This window comes from Beta vulgaris, chromosome 4 (genome assembly GCF_026745355.1).
Source record: "Beta vulgaris subsp. vulgaris cultivar EL10 chromosome 4, EL10.2, whole genome shotgun sequence".
NCBI classification, from domain to species: Eukaryota; Viridiplantae; Streptophyta; class Magnoliopsida; order Caryophyllales; family Amaranthaceae; genus Beta; species Beta vulgaris.
Genome location: NC_079205.1, coordinates 53762992 through 53772276, shown reverse-complemented (window position 1 = coordinate 53772276; position 9285 = coordinate 53762992). Strand labels below are relative to the sequence as shown.

Below are 9285 nucleotides of genomic sequence, written 5' to 3'. Positions count from 1 at the left end.
TGCAACTCTGTTCTCATAGATGGTGGAAATAAGGTCAGTATAGTTATTACTTTGATGGATGTTACCTATACTCTTATCTCTCAATTCCTTACAATTACTGTAGGGAGATTTATTAGATTGACCTATCAAAGTTTGTAAATTTTCATTATCTTTATTAGTACTTTTTTGGCATTGGTGGAATTACATAACAGTAGTAGTGAATCCTGAACAAGTTCCAGCACACAATTTTGCCATATCATGTGCTCGTTGAACTTGTTGCTGATTCACTCTAATTGTTAGTGCAAACTCAAAACATAAGCAATAAATAAGTTAAGCCTCGTTCTGTTATGGGCATAAAAGTTGTCTCACTCTGGAGAACAAAAGAGAATAATGGGATAAAATATGATTCAAAGAGCTACTTCTTACATAGAGACACACTGACACAACACAACCATATAATTTTGGGATATAATAACCTCTTTTGGCTTCTAAGTGATGTTAAAATTCAATGTAAAGGGAGCACAATTTAGTTTTAAGTGTCTTGGTTTGTTAGAAGGAAAAAGTAGATGTTCCATCTAATACAATAATAAGTACTAGAATTTTTTGCACGCGATGCGTGCTTGAATTTTTTCGAAACAGAAACTTGATTTTCTTCGGCATAAGAGTCAAAATGTGAACATTAGACATACATAGTATAATTCTTTTATTAGTTGCAAAATTTGATTGATTTAGTTTATGTCACTTAAGTCTCTCACCATTCTTTTTGTTTTTTTTTTTTTTTTTACTTTTCAAAGTTAAATTCTATAAACAAAATAGAAATTTTATTGAAATTATTTATGATTTTTAATATTATAATTTTTTAGTTGATTTTTGAATTAAGTACAGTACTTCATAAATTGTAAAGAAAGTGGACACTTTGATTTGAAGTCAATTTTTTCATAGGTTGTAGTTTGTAAGTGAATTTTTAAGTTTTTATAGAATTTTCTCATTTTAGTGATTTGCATAACGTAAATTATGCAATTTTATGATTTTAGTTGACTTGTGAGTGATTGTTATAATTATATTTTTGGTAATTTTGTTTGAAGCCCCCTTTGATTTGTAAGTGAAATTGTAAATTAGCATGAGAAGGGGGGCAAAATAGGCATTTCAAAAAAGGACACCATTGCTCCCCCTTCCCTTATATAATAGAGATAATTGTGGACTAATAATTGATTAGCATCAAGTATTAAAGTTCACTTAATATTGTCTCCCGTAAAAAAAAAAAACTTAATACTTTCTCCATTCTCTTTTATTTGCAACATTTTTATGTTTGAGTGTTCTTTTTTGGTCGTAACATCACCTATTTTGGATATATTTTTTTCTCTATATCTCTTCTTGTTACATGAACTTTATTTGTTTTAAAAAATCTCTCTTACCTCATTTACTTACTGTAATCATATGAGTATATAAAAAAAATCTTTTTCCTCACAGTAGACAACATGTTCTACACTTCTTTTCCATCGACCCTTTGTTGCAACTAAAAGCCTAAAATAGAACTCACGATGTAAAAGTTTTTGTAATATCAAGTTCTTTTATAATATTAAATATTTTGTATTATTATTTTTTCTAAGCTAATTTATGACTAAAGCTTATCATTGTACTTGTTAAATTTGTCTAACATATGTGCCAAACTTGCTGCCATAACAGATTTTTAATTTAGAAAGGGTTAGCCGTCTCAAATCCTATATTTTATCAGCACGAGATTTATCAATTGCATGGGCCAGCGCCCCACTATATTGGTCTTGGAAAAACTCCTCTGATTCAAGGTTAACCTCCACTAGACTATTCTAAAATTATCATCTTATACTCTAGTGTATTTTAAGCAACAGGTGATAGTTTAATGATATGAGCATCATCTCTAATTTTAAAGATCATAAGATCGAGTCTTATCCCATACAAGGAGGGATCTTTAATTACCCCTTCTCCTTATATAAGGGCTTTAACTTACCTAGTTACCTACCTAAAAAATGTATCATTTTCAAAGCGTATTATAAACAACAATGTAAATATATGTTCTAAAAAAAAGAATATGTTAAATTACAAAGGGTGATAATGAAAAAGTAAAATAGTCCGTCTAAACAAGAGCCTTAAGGGCTTCTTATCATTACAAATACTATACTACAATGATAAAATTTGTATACATCTTTTAGTAACCTTTGAGATAGTGAATAATCACATAATATGAAACCAATAAATTATGTTGTTAAATTCTTTAAATTTAAAATTAATCGCTAAAACTTTAACATTGAACTCTTAATCACGTTCAAGATCAACTAGAGTTCCTTATAATATTCAGATCAATAATAAAAGTAATGAACTGATAAATCTATGAAAAAATATTATCTTAAATATATTATCTATAACGAACATATATATATTAGCTTAATTGTACGAAATGGTCTTAATACATAGATTATGTTCTTGTTTTACTAATTTCAGGTTTAAGGAAAACGTAGAGTTAAGAACCACATCATGGCTAGAAATCCATGGGTATCTAAAAATGAAAATGTTATCACCAAGAACAACTTATGGATGCCTATCTAATTTTCAAGGTGTCCGAACGTGCATATGGGTTGGATATTATGCCTATGGAAGTATCAGTCAAAGTGGATAATGATCTAGTGTGCCACAATACTATGTACCTACGTCAAGATTTTGGAAAGAAACATCACATCCAATGGTTGTTATACTATAATCGCACAGAAATCTTGACATCAAGGGTAAATCAAGGGTTGGAGAATAGCATTCTCATACACCCGGGTGTACGTGATGATGGATGGAAGGAAATCGAGTTAGGGCAATTTTTTTGTGGTGGGTCTTGTAGTGATCATAATAAGGTTGTGAAGATGAGTTTAATAGAGATTAAAGGGCATCATTTAAAGGGGGGTCTTATTGTTGAAGGAATTGAAATAATACCTTTACATTAGTTTGATTATGAAGTTAATTTAATAATTGCTATTTGCTAGTGTAGAAGAAACAAATTGGTAATTTGTAATTGTTTGTCGTAAATTATGATTACAACTGAGTTAAATGCATTCTTTTATTTGTGTGTTAAAGGGTTTCTTTTGGTTTTGTTTCAGCAAATTACAAAAAGTTGAAAAATTACACTATTAAAAGGCATGCGTGACAATGTATAAACGCTACGTGACACCCCTATTACTCCGTTAGAATTGTCCAATGTGTACATAAGTTATGTCGATTAACAAAAGTAAAATTAGCTTATAATAGCATGACACAATTACCATCTCAACCAACTTTTATTCATGCTTTAAATGTCCACATTATTATATTTATACCTTTTTAATGTTGAGTTTTCCTTATATGCACGCTATGAGTGCGAACTCGTTTTCAGAGCTAATTTAGTTACATATTTATATCTAATAAAAATTTGTAAGAAATATATTTACAAATTTCTTAAAGTAACAATATGTTAATAAAATAAGATGTCAATATTTTTAGTACATAATATTATTACGCAACTGAGCTTTTTATTTGCTTCGCAAGCATGGTGTGCATATAGAGCTAGTACATTTTCAGAGTAACAAAGAATTAATTTTATTTTATAACCATGCATATTTATGTTATATAGTCCGTTGTTACCTTTATCTAGACTCAAAGCCCATCAAAAATAAAATAAGTTAAAATATTATTATCGCACTATTATTACAAAACTAAAATTGACTCGTTTATAATTTATCTCTATTATATAAGCCAAGGGAGGAGGTGTGGTGTCCTCTATTGAAGTGACTAAAATACCCTATAATAATTTAAAATAATAATTTTCTTTTTATAAAAAATTGAAAAATGAGAATCAATGAAACTTGCCATATGAGTAGGTCAAAAATGAAATATGCAATACCATTAATAACTTGACAAACTAGATTGACACAATCAATTCACGAAATAAATTAGAATCTTCAACCAAAAAAGTTAGCAATATATCGTGATAACATAATATTTCATATTTACAAAGTTCAAACAATATGATTTATAATTGTTAAAGAACTATCCTAAAGTCGCTGAAAAGAAATTATTAACATCTATAAATGAACCTTAATAATTTACATCACTATCAAAATAATTTTAGATGAAAAAAGCATATCCATTTATATATAACTACATAAAATTGTCGACGCACGCATCGCATGCATATACAACTAGTACCAAATGTTAAAAGCGAGCCTTATGTTATAAGGCAAATAACGAAGATTCCACAATCAAAGGGCTACATATTAAAAGTTGTATAATTAGAATGCACTCATCTAGGTAGCAATGACAAATCGCAAAGATTATATTGTGAAGATATTTTTAAAGATTAACTCTCTTGTTATACTTTGCAAAAAAAATGTATTTAATTTAAATAATCTAGATATATCACAAACAAAATATTTGCATAATATATTCTATTTAAGTTTATGCCATATATATAAATTTACATAATTTATTTAATCTTTCATGAGCCATGCATCACAAATCACAATAATCAACATAATCAAGGTGTTGTGGTTCTTTGTAATCACCTATCACCAAAGGTCTTACTACTTCTATATAGTATCAAAATTCCAGCCTATCTTCTCCCTCGCTTCCTTCAAATGCCTAAAGCAAAAACGTCACATAATTTAAATTTCAAACAACAACGGCTTTCTCCAGTAATCAGTATTGCACTCCACACTTTCAAGTAAACAAGAGAGAAAGAGGAGAGAGAAAGAGAGAAGAAGAACACTGAAACTCAAAAAAACCCCAAAATAAACCAACCTAATTCATAATCAATGGAGAACGACGAAGAAACAAGTTCGCAAATCGCACTCCATACTTTCAGTAAACCAGAGAGAAAGAGGAGAGAGAAAGAGAGACGAAGAACAATACTGAAACTAAAAAAAACCCTAAAATCCAGCCTAATTCATAATCAATGGAGAACGACGAAAAAACAAGTTCGCACTCCATACTTTCAGTAAACCAGAGAGAAAGAGAAGAACAACACTGAAACTCGAAACCCCCAAAATCAAAACGCCCAAAAATCCAACCTAATTCATAATCAATGGAGAACGACGAAGAAACAAGTTCTGGTAAGATGATGGATGAAATCTACGCCAACGGTGAAGAAATGGTGCTTGGAGATTACTGATCTTGGGATTTGTCTTCTTGCTACCAAGTGTTTGGGTTTGAAATTCCTCGATGTATCTTCCTTCAAGGTTAGTTTTGACTTTTATTGAGTCATTGTTAATTGTTTCTTGCGTTTTGGAAGAAATTATGAAAGAATATTTTGATTCTATGTGGGGGGTGGACTGTTGGTGGTACTGCTGTTGAGGAGGGTGAAATTCTTGTGAGTTGTGATGGCATATGCTTTTGTGGTTATTGGAAAATTTATGAATGAGGGATGGAAAAGATGATGAAGTAATTATGGAGGGATATTTTGATACTATGTGGGAGAGTGGGAGGTAAAAGAAAATACAGTCTTAGGTAGTAGGTAGGGCCGTAGGGCGGTGGTGGATCGTGGTGGTACTGTTATTGGGTAGGGTGGAATGATTATGAGTTGTGATGGTATATATACTTTGTGGTGGATGGGATATTTTAATTAGTTAGGTGCAGAAATCAATCACATGACATTATCATACTACTATACTACTCCCTCCGTCCCATAATATAAGTCTTGTTTCCTTATAAGGTGTCCCAAAATATAAGTCCTATTTCTATTTTCAATTAATAATTATGCTCAAAATACCCTCATGAAAATAATTTTATTCTCAAAATGCCCTCATAATTTCAGCTTCCAATGCACTATAATTAATGACAAATTGGAATTTTCTACCCTATTAAACTCCTCTAAACATTAAACCATGCAACATTAATATTCAGTTTTTATTTTTTGTTACAAAGATATAATAATGTAAGTGTTTCCCAATAAAAATGAATATTTTTATCCAAAATAAAACAAGATTCCACTTTACCTTAATTCCCGCGTAAAAATAGAATCAGGACTTATATTATGGGACGGAGGGAGTAGTTTGTTAGGAAATTGATTACCTTATTATACATACATACATCGTAACAAAATTACAAAATTGGTCTATTATTTCAATCTTTGTGGCTCGATATTTTAATTAACAACGCATCTGATGCAGTGGGTCTCCCCTAAATTATGGCAAATAACATGGTGTTAACTAGAAGATCTTATATGGTCCCCCTTCTCTTGGCAAATAGTCTCTCTTTCACTTTCCATATTTATCAATTAGCAAAATTTTGTAGCAGATGGTGTTACAATTACTTCGTCTATTAATATTTGGTTTAACACGATTCTAAAGAGAGCACATTGTCTGAGCTAAATTTGTATATGATGGCGTCACGAATTACATGATACTTAGGCCCGTTCTTTTACATTAAAAGAAATTGGATTGTGAATTATGAGAAACTAAACTGAACTACGAAAAAGCTGAATATGAGAGATTGACTGAAGTGAACTATAAGAAACTGAACTGAACAGAAAATAAGTTGATGAGTGATATTTATATCACTCTAAATCTCTTATTTATCCCTATATTTAACCTTTATTTTGTATTTTACCCTCTTTTATTTGTTTGTTTTGCTTAAAATGCACCTTTTTTTGTTTTACTAGTTCTATGTAGATATGTCTTTGTTTTACTTTTCAAGTTACTTTTTACATTATTTTCTTGGTTCTTTATAGGTCCAATTAAAATATACTTTTAATTTCATCTATAGAAGTCAAAGGAATGCACAAATGTGGAGTAAACCATGAATGATGAAGGGACGGAGGCAAATGAAAGTTGAAGAAGCAAGGTTACAAGATGGTTCACTTTGAACGACCATATCTTCCATACTACAAATTATTTTTCAGTGATTCAAATTGGAGAGTAAAACTTGGCTCGTTATCTTTCCAACGATAGGTCACATGCTTGATTTGCATTAAAAACGAGAAAGTTATGGTCATTTGAAGTTGAGCTGTTTGTGCAGTTTTCTTAGGAGCGCCCGCTCCTTGTTTTTGGAGCTCCCGCTCCCAGGTCGCTCTCTTATCGCTCCAACTTTCTGTTTTGCCCAGTTACCATAGGAGCGCCCGCTCCTATTTATAAAGGAGCGCCCGCTCCTTTCAAATTTTCCGGACATCTCTGTTTTTTTCGTGACTCTTTAATGATGTAATAATTGGACCTATAAATAGGAATCATCCCCATTCATGAAGGGGACTAATTTTCAAGGGGGGATTAGCCTCCATTAGTCTTATATTAGGATTTTAAGTGAGAGAAATCTCAAAACCTAGAGAGAGAAAAGGGAGAAAACTCAAAGAGAGGTTGAATAAATATTGTAGATTCAAGGGTGACACTTGTATTGGAACTTTCAACCATTCATCAATGAGCATTTCTTACTCTATCTCCTCTTTTATTGTTTTATTTTAATTGTTTATCTTAGATTAGTTGTTCATGATTAGTTTAATTATTTATGATTTATTTTATTTAGTTTAATGTTAGATTAATGATTATTATCATGTTATTAAAGTTTAATTTCTCTAAAGTCTTCATTTTTGTATGTATGGAGTAGTTCATTGGTTAGGGTTTGGGTGAAAACTCAACCATGATTGAATTGGGCATTTGAGATTGGATTTAGAGATTTGCGTGATTAAATTATTGCTTGTTTAGCTTTTCTAATCTATGTTGCATTCTCTTTGATCACTTGAATGTCGTATTAGATGGAGTTGATTGATTTAGGTTGGCATGAGAGTGTGACCTATTGATTTCTATTATTGACTTGGGTTACTTTGAACTTCGGGATAGTTAGTAATGGATGAGAGTCCTTATTTGATGTCTTTGAGGATTTTCCGCCTATGAGAGTAGGATGGGAGTTATGTGTTGGGTCAATAGCTAATTCAAGTAGTGTTCATGTATTATCTCTATGTTTGATATTCTTATGCCTATTTCATGATTAGTTGTGTTTAATCCTATCTCCTAACTTTAGTTATCTTTGATATTTAGCTTTTTTGTAGTTCTTAGTTGGTTATTGACAATTTCCGACTTGATTCCGGCCTAGCTTATTGTTTTTCAATACATTTTGGTTCCTTAGTCCCTGTGGATTTCGACCCTTACTTATCACTTTACCTAGTTTAGTGATTTAGTTAGGTTTTGTTTGATTTTAGGAGGCTAGTAACGACCTAGTTTTTCCTTTGTCATAAGTTCAAAAGAACCTGGTCTTATAATTGTTTGGTAATTATTAATAAAGAAAGTCTTTATGTTTTTCTATTATTAACACTATAATATTGCATAATGGATGATATGAGTAATAAAATTTCATGAACAAAGAGAGATATGGTGTTTTGAGAGACATAATTAATTGTTATACTTCCTCCGTTTCAATTTAGTTGCGACACTTTTTATTTTACGAAATTTCACTTTAGTTGTGAAACTTTCATTTTGTGTAATAACATCTCTCTATCTCTCTTCCATCACATATTCACATGTGACCTTTTTCTTTTCTTTCTATGTCTCTCTCCTCTCCAAAAAATTGTCTCAGAGTCCGTGATTTTAAAAGTGTCACAGTTAAATTGAAACAGAGGAAGTATATAGATATTGATATGACAATTTTATGAGGGATCGAAAACATGAAGTAATTATTGAAGGAATGTTTTGATTCTATGTGGGAGGCATGGAAAATCCAATCTTAGGTACATAGGGCGGCGATGGTGGATCTTGGTGGTACCGTTGTTGGGTAGGGTGGAATGCTTGTGAGTTGTAATAGTATATGCTTTGTGGTCGATGGGATGTGCAATGTTTAGTGTGCAAAATGGTTTCTGAATGCTAGGAAGAAGAGGGTCTATATTGTGAGCAAAATGCTACTTGGGGTAAGGCCTTATTTTCGAGAGGTTGGAATATAGGATTTTAGGGAAGGTTAGGCAGGTGTAGATTTTTGTCAATAAATGCAAGGTACTCGTATGGCGGTTAGATTTTATTTTTTTTCAATCTTTTTGGTTCTTACACAATGTTGGTGAGTTATGTTGATAAGAGACTAAGAAGGAGATCTTTTTGAACGTATAGTCGTACCTTTGCTTTTAGTTATATTGGTTGCTGGACTTTATCATGATTAGTACTAGTAGTTGCTAGTTGGATTAAAAAAGCTCCCACTCTTGAGGTATTTGATTAATACAAGCTTGATGTTTCAGTATGTAATTTGCAATAACACATTAGGTATGGCGTCCGCTCATAGTATTTTTCAAGGATGAATGGAAATATTATTCAAGATGTGATTCGTAAGATATGATCTAGGTGA

At 31.3% G+C, this 9285-nt stretch overlaps 1 pseudogene; it reads left to right on the top strand.

Moving 5' to 3' along the window:
- Positions 1-474: 474 nt before the first annotated feature.
- LOC125496757 (F-box protein PP2-B15-like) lies at positions 475-2945 on the top strand (annotated as a pseudogene).
- Positions 2946-9285: the final 6340 nt, after the last annotated feature.